Source organism: Oryctolagus cuniculus, chromosome 16 (genome assembly GCF_051225735.1).
Source record: "Oryctolagus cuniculus isolate XC-2025 breed Fujian yellow rabbit chromosome 16, ASM5122573v1, whole genome shotgun sequence".
Classification (NCBI taxonomy): Eukaryota; Metazoa; Chordata; class Mammalia; order Lagomorpha; family Leporidae; genus Oryctolagus; species Oryctolagus cuniculus.
In genome coordinates, this window is record NC_142882.1 from 90,565,194 (window position 1) to 90,583,507 (window position 18,314).

The 18,314-nt window shown below is 49.4% G+C and overlaps 1 long non-coding RNA gene across 1 annotated transcript; it reads left to right on the forward strand.

Annotated features, from left to right (window-relative positions):
- The first annotated feature begins 5,962 nt into the window (after positions 1 to 5,962).
- Positions 5,963 to 15,305, forward strand: LOC149121872 (uncharacterized). Its single transcript, XR_016223429.1, has 3 exons — positions 5,963 to 6,202; positions 14,044 to 14,099; positions 14,764 to 15,305. It is a non-coding gene; the product is annotated as an uncharacterized LOC149121872 (long non-coding RNA).
- Positions 15,306 to 18,314: the final 3,009 nt, after the last annotated feature.

Sequence of the window (18,314 nt, forward strand, 5' to 3'; positions counted from 1 at the left end):
GCTCTCTGCCCCCCAAGTTCTTCTAGATTAAGAACGATGCAGCAGCCAGGTGACCTTTGGAGAGACTGAGTATCCCATGATGACCTTTGGAGAGACTGAGTATCCCATGATGACCTTTGGAGAGACTGAGTATCCCATGATGACCTTTGGAGAGACTGAGTATCCCATGATGACCTTTGGAGAGACTGAGTATCCCATGATGACCTTTGGAGAGACTGAGTATCCCATGATGACCTTTGGAGAGACTGAGTATCCCATGATGACCTTTGGAGAGACTGAATATCCCATGATGACCTTTGGAGAGACTGAGTATCCCATGATAATGCATTTTGCTGGAGGAAGTGAAACTTGCTTTAGCATAAATCAAAGGAAAGTGTCATTGCTGATTATTCTGCAATCTGATAAAAATGGAAAAATGCAGAAGAATTCACATTAAAAGCAATTTTTCAATAAAGGAAACCTGTCACTTTCATATACAATATTTGCTTATTTTGCCTGGTACTTGGTTATACTTCTTTTCTACTAATTCAAACAAAAATGTAAAGAGCCAATGGTTGTAAATCGGGGGAAAAATCTATAATAGCCACAGACACACTAAAAAAGCACAACACATTTTACTATAAAAAGGCACATACATTGGAAAATATAGTGGCCTTTGATGGATGCCAACATCTGCATTGCTGGCTTACTCCTTCTGCGCTTCAGGCTGTCTTGAAAACTCACAGCAGCAGATTTGTGTTAGAGCAAATGCTGCCATTCGTGAGCTCTGTGCCCTCACTCTTTCCAAGGGTTAGGTGGCACCACCGCTCTGAATGTCTGAAGGTTACCCATTAAACTTAATGGAAAGGTGTTGTACAATTAGAATCTTTTGTTGGGATCCACAAAATATTACTACACATGTGTTAGAATGTGACACTTTTTTAAATTGTCTAACTAGAGTATAACCAACTCTTAAAGATAAATATGGATTTGTGCAATGTCTTTGAAAATTGCCCTGGGGAAAGCAGTTATTCAAAGTACCTATTTTTAAAATGTATACCCAGGTGTAGTGTATTAATGCTAGTTGCATTTCTAGTCTGTTTCGAAGCAATCTAGTTATATTAAGATCTATGGAACACCTGTTTTAGTAGATTCAACATTTTTTCCTAGGTCACAAATTTTCTACACAGTGCCATTCATTCGACAAAAACTTCCCGAGCTCTGTGACATTGCAGCCTCAGTAGTGATTAAGTCTGGTTTGACACCTGCCCTGAAGTCCTTGACTCTAAGTGGCGACGACTTCTTGAAGAGGAAGCCCAGTTTGCCTGCCATCCATGTTCCAAGACCTGACCATGGTGGGGGTGTATCCACAGCCCCACATGTCAGTTTAGCCACAGCACACGCATTCTTGCATGTTAATTGTCTTTTATGTGTTTGTGACGAGTGGCTCCAAGTTGACTGTGTCATTCGTCTAGATCCTAGTGGCATGGCTGACACATGGTAGCTGCTCCACGTCGTTCCTTGAGCAGTGGACTCAGACGCTCTCAGAGTGGCTTTCTGGAAGATGCTAGTGGGCTGGGCTACAGAGGTAATGTAGCTTGGATTCTGTTTTATCTTTCCCCAAAAATGTTTTCTCATCTTGATGGCCTAATTGCATAGAGAAACCATGATCTAACACTAGTGTATTTGCCAATAGCCACAGATAGGAAGTTGCTTTCAAGATAAATAAAAGTCAAGGAATCAGTTATGGGGCATCTGTTTCACACTCGCCGGGAAACTGAGACCTTGCCATAGAAATGAAAAAACTTGCTTAAGAAATTACTATGGAATCTTTCGTATCCTTCCTTCCCCCCCCCCTTTTCTCTCCTCTCCCCCCTCCTCCCCTCCCTGCTCCTCATCTCACTTTTTCTTCTCCTTAGCAAATCCCAAGTGGAAGAGTCATCAGTCATTTAGTGACTTACAGATCATAATACCGCTCTGGAGGAGAGAGTGCACACGACGCTGTGCTCGGCAGCACCTGCTCTGTGTCAGGTACCTCACCGCGTGTGGTCTACCAAAAGCAGACAGCACTAAGCAAAGGATCTGGGTGAAAATCGTTCATTTTCCAGTGATCCTGGATGCTGGGTGAGAGAGTGGAGAAGGCATAGCAGGAGGGAGCTCACCAACAGCGTGGGAAGAACAGTTTACCTCTGTGGTCGTGTGGCGCAGTCCTGTGGAACCTCCGAGAGTGTGTAGAGCTGTCTCACGGAGGGCTGAAGGGGCGGCGCTTTCCTGTCAACTCTCAGCCGTTATTGGTTGTTGTTGCTTTACCCCCAACACACCGTTGTGTGTGGTGAGTGTGCTCTGGGGCAGAGAGCGGCCTCAGGCAGGAAGACACTGGAGGCCATTGTCAGGGCTGGGAACTGTCCAGGTCCCCTGCTGGGTAGCGTGGGAACCAACCATATCAGGTGCCTCTGAGCAGTCTTGTTCCTGTTTTCTCTTTATGATCTGGTGAGGTTGCTGGTGTTGTCCCATTATCAGTGACTTGGCCAACTTTCAGCATAATGTCTGATAGCGCAAAGATCCAACCCAGCTACACAGAAATCCACAGCTTTTGGTCTTCTCTTGGTCCTGTATCTACTTCATAGGGGTTGGACAGAGGAAATTTTTATAATAAAACACAACTGCGTCAAAAATGCGTAACTCAAAGCCTAAGAACCAGAGGGGATGGCAGCGTCTAAGTCTAATGAGTGTAGTCTTTAGAAGACAACTGTGAACAACTTAACCATAATATTTGAAGAGGAATTGGATTTAAGCACTAACAGATCTTTCTGAAAGGAAAACACACAAGGAAACATTAGCTACAGGAATTTGGATTTGTACTAAAAGCAACATCTTAAAAGGCACATGTTTATATGTCATGAATTGAAAAAAAATATTTTTGTTATTCTTGGCTTATTTTTCAATAAATTCAGTGCTCTTTAAAAGCAGCATGCTGTGTGACCCTTACCCAGTAGTTATTCGGAATATGCTGGCAGCATTAGAGCGAAATTTTCCTTCTATGTGAATCCCAATCACTACCGCTGGCCGCTAATTCGTCTGCCCAAAGCGCTGCCTTGGGTAGATGATGTGTTTTTTCCCTCATCACATTACAGAGCTGCTCTTGCAAAATCGATGTGGGGACATTAGCGGTGACTGCAGTGGGGCTGCGGAGCAGTTGCGATGCCCAGAGCCCCGGCTGGCATGATGGAGCGAGTGCTTTAACCCTAGTAAATGGCCCCCGGCCTCTTCCTCGCAGTTGTCATAAAGCACACCTTGGAGGGGCCGTTCCTCTTTCTCCAGGACTTTTTATTGCTTATGATTTAAAGCCAGAGTAATTGAAAAGTTGAGTGGGGAATAGTTGGCAGAAAGGCGGAATTGTAGGGAAAGAAAGTTCCAAGCCCACATTCTAACATTGTGTGGGCACAGCGTGAGCAGTCGGTAGCTCCTCTTACTGCTGACAGAGGGGACGAGACTAGGATAGTAGCCCGGGGTGCTGAAGGGGAATGATTGGAAATTAAAATGAAGACACTTGGGTTATATTTACTGAGGAAGTTCCCTGGGGCCTTGGTAATAACAAAATCTGTGTATTTGGCTTATCTTGGAACAGTACCTAGGAATATCATTTGAATATGTACTGATCTGAAAGCCAGAGAGAAAAAGAGATTTCACCCACTGGTCGTTCATCAGATGCCTGCAGCTGGGCTGGGTCAGGTGGAAACCAGGAGCCAAGAACTCAACCCAGATCTCCCACGTAGATAACAGGGACCCATCACTGCTGCCTCCCAGGGTACTGCCTTAGCAGAGGCTGGACTCAAACCCAGGCCTAGGCTACATCCCTTCAGGGGAGCCCGACACGGGGGAGGTTCACTAATCGATGACCTGGATCAGTCGGTATTTCTTTTGTTTCCAGGCTATGGCCGTTGGGGTTGCACAGAGATAGGCAGGCACGAGCACTACCAGTCAAAGGGGACTTGACCTTCCCTGGGAGTTCGGTGCACGTTATGGGACACACCGCCTGTCTACAGGTGGGGAGGTCCCCGAGCTAAGGCAAATGTCTCATGGTGACCCAGGAGCTCAGGGGCGCCCACGTGGGCACTGGCCCTGGCCGCTCCCCTTGCGGGGCAGTGGACCTTCGTGGAAGGCCGCACTGACCAGAGAACCAGGGATCGGGTCTGCCGAGTTTTACACGGAGAATAGGGGAGGAGAGAGGGAGATGGGGCTCCTGTGCACTGAGCGCTGAAGAGCTTTTTAAAAAGAAAGCCCAGAACCACAAAGACAACAGCGCAATCTCCCGGGGCCTTTGGTTTCACATCACCTATTCCTATCGATGCGCACGGCATATCTAGATCTGTTTTCCCATCTATCTGTTGTCTGATGTGTTCTTTAGTGAAGCCCGTGTGATGCACAGATCCGGGTTCTGAGGGGTGGTGGATGAATTTGGCACAGAGAATCCTCCTGATGGGTGTGGTGCTTACAGTCTAGTGAGGGAAACAGAAGGTAACATAGTGGGTTAATATGGAGAAAGGTATTGCTGAGCATGGAGTTTGAGTAAATGTGGCCAGCTTTAAATGTTATAAAAGGAGTAAGGGGCTGGCATGTGGCGTAGCGGGTAAAGCTGCTGCCTCCGGTACTGGCATCCCAGATGGGCACCAGTTCAAGTCCCGGCTGCTCCACTTCTGATCCAGCTCTCTGCTATGGCCTGGGAAAGCAGTAGAAGATGGCCCAAGTCCTTGAGCCCCTGCACCCACGTGGGAGACCCAGGGGAAGCTCCTGGCTCCTGGCTTCAGATCAGCGCAGCTCTGGCCGTTGCAGCCAATTGGGTAGTGAACCACTGGATGGAAGACCCCTGCTACCGCTTCTCCTCTTTCCGTGTAACTCTGACTCTCAAATAAATAAATAAAATCTTTTTAAAAAGGAGTAAAAAAAGCGATCACAACAGGTGCTATTTCTTTTTATGATTTATTTATTTATTTGAAAGGCAGAGTTAGAGAGAGAGAGAGAGAGAGATCAAGAAAGAGCTATTTTCCATTCACAAATCGCCACAACTGCGGGTGCTGGACTGGTCCAAAGCCAGGAGCTTCTTCCGGGTCTCCCACGTGGGTAGGTGGGGCTCAAATAGTCGGGCCATCTGCTGCTGCTTTCCCAGGCCATTAGCAGGGAGCTGGATCAGAAGTGGAGCTGGGCCTAACCAGCACCCATACGGGATGCCGGCATCGCAGATGGCAGTTTAATCTACTACGCCGAAACACTGGCCCCCGCAGACACTACTTCTGAGCTTTTAACTTAAATCAGGGGCGTTCAGTATCTTCTAGCAACGTCCTTGTCTCTCCTGGTGGAGGGCTGCAAGCCCTTCAGCTGCAGGAGCTAGGTCTGCTCTGTGCATTCGGCCGCAGCCAGGACCTTCCTTAGTGTCTACGTAGCTGTCAAAATAAACAAACAGGCAATGATAACGAATAGTGAACCGAATGTATCCACGGAGCCACTGTGGGCTGCTGGTGGGGAGATCCACGCTAACCGCCGTCTACAGGCTCGGTCACCTGGGGGTGTGCCAGTCACGTGGACTCTCCTATGTCCTTTCCCATAAGCTCTGCCCCACAGCTTCTCCCCCTTCTTGGGATACTTAAGAAAGTACAACGTCCTGTGATCATCCAGGATGGGAGACATTTTGAAGCCAGCCATCCCATGGGAAGCCTGGGAGATGTGAGCAGGTGGACACATTTGAGCGGCCGAGGATGGAGGAGACACCTGCAGCCCCCAGTTTGAAGGTAAACGACAATTTTTGCACTGATATGCCAGGAGGTTTGGAAGCAAAGGGAACAACTTGGAATAGCAAATAAATGGCAAATGCATAGAATAATTTTAAAGGAAATGCATGAATATCAGATTTTGAAAAATTCAATAAATAGCTCTTTCCCCTTCTAATTTTAAGAGCTGGGCTATTCATCCCCCGAGGCTTTCATTAGGCTTCACAAACGCGTGCTGCTCAAGCCTCAATTCTTGTCGTAAGTGCTATTGAGAGAACATCTGCGTGAGGCAGCTCTCTGCATTCCCAGGCAGGGCTGTGACACTCGCTGAAAGGGAGCTGCCACATGGTGCGCTATTCTCTCAGCCCAATCAGGCTGCCCCTTTCAGATGTGGAAATCACACGCTGTCTCTGCAAAGCGGATGCTGCCATCACAGGAGACGGAATTATCCCGAGAGGGTGAGGGAAGGGTCTTGGGATGAGCCCAAACAGGAAGCTTCCCTGTAGGTTTCAATGCGGCAGAAATCCGGCGTTTGTCGACACTGAAAGGGACAGAGTGGGAGAATGGGACAGATGATGAGTGGCGGGGCTCAGAGGAATTAGCCCGTAGCCAGGTTTCTGTTGATTGGCACTGTGGGTGTGAGTTTAGCAGAGTTCCAGGCTCAAGTGGGGTTTGGGGCTCCCAAAGATGCCTGCTCTGTGGAGGAGCCGCCGGAGAGGACCCCTGGAGGAGAATCTTGGCAGGCCTGCTCCTCGGGTCTTCTGCTTCAAAAAGTGTCTGCGTCAGAGAGGAGAAACGGGGCTGGGGGAGAAAAGGTTGGAATAAGCCACTAGTGGTTGGGAGAACGAACCTAGCCACACGGCTGCCCACGGAGTACAGGGAAGCTGCCTGCCTGGGCTTGTCCTGGGCAGGTGTGGACTTCACGGGTGTCCCTGGATCCCGTCCAGAGGAGAGGCGCCCAGCAGCTGGCTTTCGGCCTGGAGATTTTCCCAGTCTTGGGAATGACATTGTTCTTGACCCTCACAATGTCCAGCTCTATCGGTTATGAAGAGAGACTTCAGCCAAGCATTGTGGGGCTAGGTGTTGTGCTCAACCTTCATGAAGATCAGCCAGGGAAATAGATCCAGTAATGTGTGCTGGTGTGTGGGGGCCTGGCTCAGGGCACAAGGCTGTAAACATTGATATGGAGAAAGGGAAAGACAGAAACACCTGTGGAGAGTGCTGTGACGGAGTCTCAGGTTGCCTCATTCAACCCCTAAAACCCGCCTGAGAAGTAATTGTTATGCCTGATTGTATAGAAAACCACCGACTTTGGCACTGGTGAGTGAACTCGCCCAGGGTTATGTGCCTAGAAACAGGGCAGAGGCAAGTTTCAAGTGCATCTTCGTGCTCTGTCAACAGACCTGAGAGAGCTTAGCGGGTAAGTCTTCAACTCTGAAGGTTCTCACTACAGGCCATCCGGGTACCACGGACACAGCAGCTCCTCTTAGAATCCTGCTAGGACTCCCGGAGAAGCCCCAAGTTCAGCCTGGGCTGCAGGGCTGGTGGCAGTGGAGCACGGGCGTGGTTTCCATGTGTGGGAGACCATGCACAGCTGCAGTTTTCAGCCACCTGGTATACCATGTGGACTTCCTGATCAGCCTGGTCCTGTGCCGTGAGCAGAGCTGGCGCTTCCCCAAAGTGACAATCCAGGTGCAGCCTCACTGATGACTTGGGATTCTGGCTGGCTGGCACCTTTCTCCCTTTTTTAAGATTTATTTATTTATTTATTTGGTGAAAGGCAGAATTTAGAGAGAGAGAAGGAGAGACAGAGACCTTCCATCTGCTGGTTCCTTCCCTAAATGGCCACAATGACCGGAGCTGGGCTGGTCAGAAGACAGGAGCCTGGAGCTTCTTCCGGGTTTTCCATGTGGATGGCAGGGGTCCAGGTATGTGGCTCCTCTTCCGCTGCTTTCTCAGGCACATTAGTAGGGAACTGGATCAGAAATGGAGCAGCTGGGACTCAAACCAGTGCCCACATGGGGTGCCAGTGTCGCAGGTGGGGCTCTACCTGCTATGCCCAGTGCAGGCCCGGGCTGACACTTTTCACTAAGCTTTAGCCTTGAGCCAGGTCACCTCACGTCAGTTCACGCTCCTTCTTAGATTGCCCTTGAGATGTGAACACGAGCATTTCACAGACAAATTCTTCAATGGTCTTGCCAAGTGAAAACGCCAGCTTCTGAATGAATCTGTGACTGCCCTGCAGGACAGGGAGTGACCCCTCTGGAGGGACACTGCTGCCCAGCAGGACGGCAGTGTGCCTGTGGCTTCTCAAGCCTGTTTGGTGTGCAGCTGTGAGCGAGGATGAAGTAGGCCCACTCCCGTCTAGGCAGGGTGGAGCACCTCTGGGTGCAGGGGGTGCTGGGGATACGCACCAGAAACCCCCTCTCAGTGATACATCTGCGTGCAGGCATTGACTCCCCTGGAGGGCTTGGCTGGTGTCTGCAGTCCTCTGGGAAATTCAGAGCTACAGAGGCAGAAACTGGTGCTAAAGCCTTCTCAGGGGGGATGGAGTCCTGTTCCAGGAAGGCCTTGGGAAGGAGCCATCCCATGAAACGGTCACGTGGACCCAAAGTCGGGATCCAGTGGCAGGTGTGGGTGGTGTGAGGATTTCTGGAGCCTAAATATGCTTTAGGTTCCAGGATCATTAAAAGGCTAGCTTGGGTTAGAAGCATTAGGGCTAACTTGAATTTGTCCCCTGATTATTTCTTACTCTGACTTTATTTTCTGAATGATTGTGTATCCTATTGTAATATGTTGATAACGTGTAGGAGGTAGTCAGACATTTTTGTTGAATGAATGGGATAACGCTAAGGGAACACAAGCTTCTGGTGAGGGTGATAACTATGGGAGATGCAGCTCTGTATTTTCCTGGCCGTTGGAAGTAGGATATGGATTGCGGTGGTCATCACAGCTCCCCTCAGACGTGGTGTAAATCTCCCTCATTACGTGAGTCAGTCGACTGAGCTTGGACATTGACAAGGGGACCTCAGGGTCATCGCTGAGAATGCTGGGGTGTGTGCTCCAACACGAGAGAGGCTTTGAGCCCACCCCATGCCAGGCACTGACCTCTCACAGCACCTTCGATTGCTGCACCCTTATCTTAGGCGTGACTCCAACCATGGAGAAGGGAAGTCGACCCTGTGCCCTTACGCTGACCCGGCTGCTCTCGACTGTGGACATCTGCCTCGTCCCACCACGAGGCCTTTTGTCAATGTCTGCAGATCCTTCTGGTTGTCATAACTGTGGACGGGGTCGGGGTGGGGAGGTGGAGTGGGAGGCTTACAGTGGACACACGGATACTGTTCTAGAATGCATGGGATAACTCCCTGCAAGAAAGAATGACCCAATCCAAAATGTACCAGTGCCAGGATCACAAAACCCTGTTCCTACTAGGAGCTCTACATCAGCAACCTGAAATATGGGATGCCCAGTTAATCCGATTTTCAGATGAATGATGACTAATTTTCACCATAGGTGTGTCTACTTGCAGGGGGTAATTATAGCTTAATATGTCCCGGCTACCTCACTGTACTATGGCAATAATTAGGGCTGCATTATAGGATTAGCTCAAGAAGCAAATGAAATATTGTACATAAATTACTAGCATTCATAAAGGATAATTATCATTTTTTATTACTCATTCATCTTTTCCTCTGTGATACCAGAAAGTTCTCTCTAAGCTCAGGCCTTATCAAATAGTTCTCTTTTGTAATATCTAAGTAGGATTACAGCAGCTTGTCTACTGGACAATCAAGGATGAGCTACTCTCTGTTACTGTTAGCTGAAGTAAAGCACACGTATGAGCGAGTGAGCAGTTCTTGTGTGTACAAGCATTGTCTTTACTCAGTGAGAGTACTCACTCACCTGTCGTGCAGCTCAAAATACCAGATGTTGTCAGCACCCAGGGGTCTCTGTACCTCCCTGACTCACTGCATACCCAGAGATAATTACCATTTTCCTGTTTACCATCGCAAGCTATTTTCCTATTTTAAACTTACTATAAATGAGAATTATGTGATAAATACTCCTTTGTATCTGAATTTTCTTTGTTTGTTTTTATCTTTTTTCTTAACACGATGTCAAGAATTCTCTTATTGCTGCCTATAGCAGTAGTCTCTGTGCTTATGACATTCCGTAGTGTAGACATTCCAGACTTTAACTGTTAAAGTGTTGATGGGTGCTCGGTGGTTTTCTTAGTTCTACTATCATAAATGTCATTCTTTTAATATTTTGCGATGCATTTTGGTGGATATATGAATGTGTTTACAGTGGGTGGTACAGTAGTGTTACAAGCCATGCATAATTTTACTGCTAACTAGGTAGTCACACGGTTTTGCATACAGAATATGACAATTTATGACGCCACCAGCAGCATCGGAATGTTTTGTTGTCACATATTCTCGCTACACTTAATATTGTCAGTTTTTATAAATGTCAGCCCTTACACTGACTGGGTAAAGATACCCCACTGTGGCCTGAAGAATATGTTCAGGCAACAGTGATGCCGAGTACCTTTGTAATGCTTATTGGCCATTCCAATATTGTTATTTTAATTCTGTTTGTGAAGCAGGGTTGCTGTGCCTTGGTTACCTCTTGGTTCCATTGCATCTTGGGGTGCGATTTCTACTTATTGGATGTGACAGAACTTGGTCAGTCAGAAGTTACCTGTGTGGGTTTGTGTCTCACAGCCAGGCAGCAGAGGACAGCAGAGACCTAGGACTGATAAAGACCTGGTCCTACAGCCCAGGACAGCTGGAGGTGCAGTCTCAACTGGGCTGCCCCACAGGCGCCTGCAGCCGAGCGAGCAACCCTGCAGGCAGCCTCACCTGGGTCCTGTGCCCCGGGGCTGGGACAGTCACCAGGCGAGGGTGGCAGGAGGGGCTGGGCCACAGTGGGCTGCCCCGGGGCTGGCACAGTCACCAGGCGAGGGTGGCAGGAGGGGCTGAGCCACAGAGGGCTGTCCCGGGGCTGGGACAGTCACCAGGCGAGGGTGGCAGGAGGGGCTGGGCCACAGTGGGCTGTCCTGGCCGTCCTCTCCTAGGCCCTGCTTTCTTGGAGCGTCTGTGGTTATCCTCAAGAACACCAGGAGAACCGGGCTGGTCCAGGACCACGTGGAGCACTTTGCAGTGCACTGACCTCATCCAGGCACAGACAGTCGCTTCCCTTTTGCATGCAGCACGTTCCATCCACCCAAGCCCTCCTTTGTCTGTCAGCTGCCAGGCCGCTCTGTGCTCGTCCCGTAGGGTCTTAGGGTCGGGTACCAGACATCCAGGGACAGCCTTTCACCCCGTGGCCCACTGAACAGAAGGGCGAGGCTAGGTCAGCAGGCATGAGGCTGGCTACTCTGGGGAAGTTCAGGGGGCCTCGGCTTTACAGTGACCAGGGTGGCACGCCATCGAATGACACAGGTGGACGTCGTCAGCTTTCTACACAGTGCGCATTGTTGTGAGCTGCAGACCCCTGGGAGGAAGTCTCACACACAGTGCGTTTTCTAGGACGGCTGTTTACATAATTTTTTACATTTTCCAACTTAACAAGGATGGCTAAAATAATAGATATGTAATTACAATTTTTCTCTCCCTCTAAATAGCACCAAGCAAGACAAAAACATTTGAATGTTTAAGCAGATGACTACAATTACTATAATCTTTATTTTATCAACCTGCTAGGAAGTATTTAATAGTAAATACCTTAGAGGATGTTCAGTCTTTAACAAAGGCAATAGCATTTAGTGGGTAATGTTGCTTCATATCTCCCCCTCCTTTTTTTTTTTACTTCCAATCTTCCTCTGTTGAATTCGAACAGGAGTAACTATCATAGCAGATCTGAGTAGTTGGCTTGTGTGCGCTCTGAACACCCCTCTCTTTAAATGAGTGCGTTCAGAGCATTTTCCTTTAAGGTGATCCTAGCTGCAGAGGCCAAGTCTGCATTTTTGTTGTTTGTTTGCTATTTGTTGCTTTTGTTTTTCATTGTTTTGTTTCTATTTCCTGCCTTCCTGTGGACGATTATGATGTTTTTATCCTAACGTAATTTATTTACAGTAGTGTACACTGTGTTTCTTTGTAGAGTCTACAACTCATGAAAAGACGAATAATATGTTGTCAGTACCCTTACTTCTCTTTGGGGGTTTTTCTCCCGTTTTGATCTCTGGGAGTTTTTCTTTGATTTTTCCTTCTTGTGTGAGTATCTTTCTTCAGAAATTAAATCAGCAAATGAAAGTGTTATCTGTAGCCTCATGTTTATTGCAGTTCAATTCACAATAGCCAAGACATGGAATCAACCCAGATGTCCATCAACTGAAGACTGGTTGAAGAAATTGTGGTATAGATATAGATATAGATATAGATAGATAGATAGATAGATAGTATGGAGCACTACTCAGCAATAAAAAGGAATGAAATCCTGTCATTTGCAAAAAAAAAAGACAACAAAAAGACAAATACCGTATGTTCTCCCTGATCTATGGTAACGAACAGAGCTCCAAAAACTGCAGTGTAGGGGGTGAAATTGGCATTCTGAGACTTGGAGATGCTCACAGCCCCTGCCTGCTGTTGAGGAGCGGTGCTTTTTTCTTACTCTTTGTTGAACTCTGCTTAGTGCGGGGCTGATCTTATGAGTACAAGGTAAACTGAAAGTAGATCACTGTAGAATTCACAGAGGGGATGGGGGGCAGGTGAGAAGTGTCACTGTGTTCCTAAATCTGTGCATATGAAACACATGAAATCTGTTTATTTATTTATTTATTTGACAGGCAGAGTGGACAGTGAGAGAGAGAGACAGAGAGAAAGGTCTTCCTTTGCCGTTGGTTCACCCTCCATTGGCCGCCGCGGCCGGCGCACTGTGCTGATCCGATGGCAGGAGCCAGGTGCTTCTCCTGGTCTCCCATGGAGTGCAGGCCCAAGCACTTGGGCCATCCTCCACTGCCTTCCCGGGCCACAGCAGAGAGCTGGCCTGGAAGAGGGGCAACTGGGACAGAATCTGGCGCCCCGACCGGGACTAGAACCCGGTGTGCCGGCGCCGCAAGGTGGAGGATTAGCCTAGTGAGCTGTGGCGCCGGCCAAAATCTGTTTTCTTTAAATTAAAAAGTTAAACTATCTTCCTCCAGCCAGGCTCGAGGCAGATCCAGTCAGATCCGCTCACGACAAGGCTTCTCCGTGGTTGCTGAAGGAGCGCTTCCCTCGCCAGCTGTCGGACCTGTGGCTCACAGCCTCCCCTGCATCGTCTGGAAACCTGGCACTGGTCCTTCCTTCCGTTTCCATGGTTTCCTGTGGGAAATCCACTGTCATCCCAGCTGGTGTTCTCTTGTGGACAATAATTACTTCTCTCTGGCTGCTCTCATGTCTCGTCTTTGTCTGTGTCTTTCAGAAATTAATTATGCTGCATGTTGAAGTAGAGTGCTTCTGATTTACCCTGCTTGGGGTTCGCTCCGATATTTAAATGTGTCAGGTTTGTGTCATTTGCCAGATTTGTGCAGTTTTAGGTCCTTGTTCCTTTATCGGGGGTGGGGAGCCTTCCTCCTGCCGAGGGCCGCATGGGTGTTTATAATGTCATTCACCGGCCACACAAAATTATCCACTTAAAAATTAACCTGCTGTAGATTGATTGAACTTCAAGTCCTGCGTGTGGTTGCCTTGACAGGGCCAAACCAGACGGTTTTGCAGGCCTTACGGGGCCTGTGGGCCAGGTGTCTTCCCCGGGCGCCACCCCAGGGCCCAACGACTTCTTTCCTGGCCTGTATCCGTGCTGGTGCTCAGCTGGGTGACTGTCCCCGACCGGACTGCAAGTTCACCCATTCCCTTCCCCATCATCTCTGCTCTACTCTGGAGCCCATCCAAGTTTTAAATTTGTCTTCCTATTTTTAGTTTTATAGCTTCCCTTTGATCTTTTTATATATTTAGCATGCTTTCTAACATTTCCTTCAAGAGAATTGTAATTCTGATTGGAGCACTTGTATGGTGGTTGCTCTAGACTCCTCATCAGAACTGTCCAGGACCGAGTCGTGTCAGGGACCCCAAGGCACCTGATGACCCCAAGCAGAGGGAGGGGGTGAGATAGCCCACGTCGCCGCTTCTCCCCACCCTGCAGACTCACAGCCTGCCGTCCACTGACCAGACCCTCTGGACAGCCAGCGGACACTGGGCCTGGGGTAACTCTGGTTAAAGACGCAGCAGTAGAAATGGGGACGAAGAGTCTGAATGGAACAGCAGATGGCCACCAAGCTGCTTTTTTTTTTTTTTTTTTTTCATAAAATTCGTAGAGGACAGAGGAGACACTGAGCTTGGCCCTGGCTTTCCGACTCTGGCCCACTGTCCCGTAAGCACTTTGTGACTGCTGCCTCACTCACTACTGATGCACAAAAAGACCAGCGGGCTTGAGCCATGCGCACTCGTCGTCTCCTGGTTTTGGAGGGGTGGATCTGAGCAGGGCCACGCTGGGCCTGGCCTAGCATCAGTCGAGGTGCCGGCTCCCTTCTCACCACGGGTTTGGCGGGGAAAGGCTGCCGCCTGGGCTTCCTTGGGCTGCCTGCACAATTCCATTTCTTGCACCTGCGGAACTCATGGAGGTTGCTGCTTCAACAGCAGGAGAGGAAAATCTCTCTACCAGAAGGGCCCAGGCCTTATTTAGTGACTTAACCTGATGGTCAGGGCCACGCAGGATGTCCCACTTGATTAACTACAGTTCAACCTATCTGGGACCTTACTCACATTCAGAAATGCTTTAATCCGTGTCATGTGACAACCTATGTCGTGAGTGATTTCTACTGTAGTCGGGTTTTGCCCACGCCCCAGGGGAAGGAGGTGTGTAGGATGGGGCCTGTGCCTGAAGATCATCTAAGAATTCTGCCCATCACGGTACTTTGAGTATAACCTCCATGTTTTCCCACGTACATACGGAATCCTTCAGAATTCTTCCACTGAATTTTGTCCTCTCCCTATCAGCTGGTACTATTGGTTTTTGTATTTTTTTTTTCTCAAAGGTAACTCCTGTCCTACAGGCTGAGAGCCCACAGTCGGGAGCCCAGCACCTGACAAGCATCCTTCTAGTTTTATCCCAGTCCTTTCAGATGAAATTGCTGGCGTCCAGGACCCAGCTCTTGAGTGAACCGCAGGGCTGTCCGCACCTGGGAGGAGGCGCGCAGGTAAGCGATGTTTCTAGGGATCTGATGAGTGCGTAAGCCAAACGCGGGCAGGACTGGTCAGCAGGAGCGCCCGGGAAAGCGCCTCCCTGGCGTTCCGACACGGAGCTGTGCTTTCCTGGGGAAGAGTTGTCTGTGCGTCGTGAATCTGTGGTTGCAGGGTCTCTGGAGGAGGGGCTGCACCGTTGAACAGCTCTGCTGTCCGCCAGCCGCGGGTGATGCTTCCCGTCTTCACAGGACTCGGGTGGGAAACAGCTCGTCCTCGGAACGCTCCACACGCAGACCTAGAGGAAGGGCCTCGGCTGCCTGCTGGGGGAGACCACGCGCTACACTGCCGTTGCAGGAGGTCGGTCACTGGTCCTGGCTCTGCAGGTCCCAGCTGGATGAGGTGAGTGACGTCTGTACTCTCTTCTGCCTTCTTCGTCCTAAGTGAGCTGGTGAACCCCAGGTCTGAAGCGCTAACATTCAGTGTCTCTTAAAACGATCACAGAAACGCTGTGTAGGCCACTTGCTCAGAATCCCTGGTTTTTATGTTTTTTAAAAACAGGGATTTAAGTGCTTTGAATGTCCTCCATGACTGGGATCATAATGTGAATGGGGCTTCCTGGTTTTTTCCCATGAAGTGAAGTCTCCTCCATGTGGCTTTGAACCTGTCCTCTTCCTGGCCTGCCTCACTCTAGGACTCTCAGGCAGGTGTGCTTGTCCTGGGATCCAAAGCAGGGATTTCCCTGCCTTTTCAGTAGTCTCTGTAGTAAAACAATGATCAAAGATGGCAACAGCACATTTTACTGAGTGTCCACCTGGAAGCGTCTGTCTGTGCACCGATGAGGGTATCCTGGGTTTGAAGGTTGGCAGAACCGCAAGCAAGCGGAGAGCACTCGAGGGACTGCTGGGGCCAGCCCCAACGCTGGCCTCTCCGGCCTGAACAAGAGTGAGAACTGCTCAATCCAGAACTAGTTATTCATAGAGAAAGCCAGAAATGCTCTTTGGAGACAACACAGTGCAGATGGGCAATTGCTTTCGGAGGGCTTTTGCTCCAGTGTTTGCAATAAAACGGGTTGTCCTTCCTTAATTCTGCTTTGAGAGAAATATTACCTAAATCACAAGCCACGAGAGGGGTCAAAAAATTGTACTTTTTCAGTTTCTTGTATTTGTGTGTCATGGTGGGCCAAACACCAGAAAAAATTTTCCAAGATTGCCTTCACATATACATAGACACACACCAAAGTCTTCCGAAGTCCACTTGTGTCATCACCATGGTATTGTCTGTGCTCGGCTCCCGGTCACTTCTTTATGACCCAGCCCTAGAGGATTCAACACTGGAAATGCAAAATCAAGGCAGCAGTCATGCTGCAAAAAACAACAGCTCCGTGCCCAGTAGGGGTGGTCCTGGAAGGGATTGGCCTTAGCCCTGCGAGAGGACCCAAGGCCTTCTGCGGTCTGTACCTCTGTGGATCCTCCACTGGGACTTGTTCTGGAGACCTGTGCTTGGCCGCTAGAACCCACGGCAGCCCCTGTGCAGACCCGCAGACCATACAAGTGGCTGGGGTTTGCATTCCTGTGAGCAACGTGCAGCCAGTGCATGGCTGGCCAAGGATCAGGAAACCCGGCTCTCCTGGCACTGGACAGACTGAACTGTCACTCAGCTCCTCAGTCTGTCTGCAGGACTGGCTCAGCCCCTCCCCAGGACTGGGCTGGAATCCCCCTTCCTTGGCTTCCTCCCTCCTTTGCTCCTCTTCCTCTCACACGTGCTTCCTGGGAGCAGCTCCCGAGCAACCCACTGGTCTAGAAATCCGTGTCTTACTGTTTGATCTGGAGAATTGGCCCAAACCACTTAAACAGGTCTTAACTTGCTAATAGAATTGTCTTAAATTTTTACTTATTTGAAAGGGGAAGAGGGGGAGAGGGAAAGGGGGGAGGGAGGGAGAGAGAGAGACCCCATCATTGGTTCACTCTCTGAATGCGCTCAGGGGCCAGAACTGCACTATGGTCAGCTAGGATCTGGGAACACAGTCCAGGTCTCCCCCAGGTGTGGCAGAAAACCAATTCCTAGAGCCCTCACCACTGCCTCCCAGGTTCCGCCTTAGGATGCTGGAGTCAGGAGTGGAGCCAGGACCGGAACCCAGGGACTTTACCTCCGAATTCCAAGCATTGAATCTTTAGTCTGTGTTAAATTCCCGTTGTTGTTGTGACAAATCACCATCAACAGAGTGACCTAAAGCTGTACAGATCTACTGGCTTTGGTTCTGGGGGTCGGGATTCTCAGTGGCCCCTCGGAGCTGCTCCTTCTGCGGAGGGTGGGTCCCTGTGGTCTTCCTCCGTCCATTCCTTGGTGGGGGAGCCCCTCCCCCTGCCTCCAAGTGCAGCCCCACCTCTGCGTCCATCATCACATCTCTCTGTCTTCCTCTTTCCCTGCCAAGGCCCTGTGATCCCATCAGACCCCTGGATAATCCAGGCTAATCCGCTCATCCCCAAATCCCTCATTACACCGTGTCTGCAAGCCCCTTCTGTCACGTTCGCAGGGTCTGGGGTCAGCATGCTGAGTCCAGGGGAGGGAGGCTTATTCCCCTCACTACAGCATCTGTCCTCCTGGGAGAGATCAGTGGGTGAGGGGTGGGTGTGCATGCTTTGTCCAACACTGGTGTTAGATAAGGGCATTTACTGAGCACATTACTGGATCAGTCATCTATCATCCGGCTCATGTCCTTAGTGCTCCCAATGGCCAGAGCTCAGCCAGGAGCCCCAGACTCCGTGTGTGTCTCCCACATGGGTGGCAGAGGCCTAAGTACTTGAGCCATCATCTGCCGCCTCCCCGGGCCACCAGCAGGACACTCGCTCCACAGCAGAGCAGCCAGGACTCAAACCCACACGTTGATACTGGGTGCTGGCGTCCCAAGTGGTAGCTTAACCTGCTTAACCTACAACGCCCACCCTGGTGTATGTCTTTTCCTTTAACATCTGAAACGTAATCAAGATGGTTAAACTTGCTTGCGTTTTGTTCTCTTGTTTAAATCATATGTAATGACGGTGCATTGTGTTATCTACACATGGAGTCAGTAGCTTCATGGTGCTCTTGACGATTTCTGTTTAACAGGATTTTCACATGTTCCACACTGCCTGCAAAGCTGCAGAATTTTATAGCTAGACCGCCATGTAGCTATTCCCTTGTTATGAGACATTACTATCCAAGTTTGCTATATCAGGAAGGTTGTGATATTAAATACATAAGGATATGCATGTATACATACTCATACAAACACACACACACTCACACACTCACACATCTGTAATTCTCTGTTCTTTCTTTGAAAGTTCCCCAAAGAAATTTGGCAAAAGTCTTGTGGGAGTAGCTGTTCCTTCCCCCTTCCACTTTCCATTTTAGGGGGTTCAGA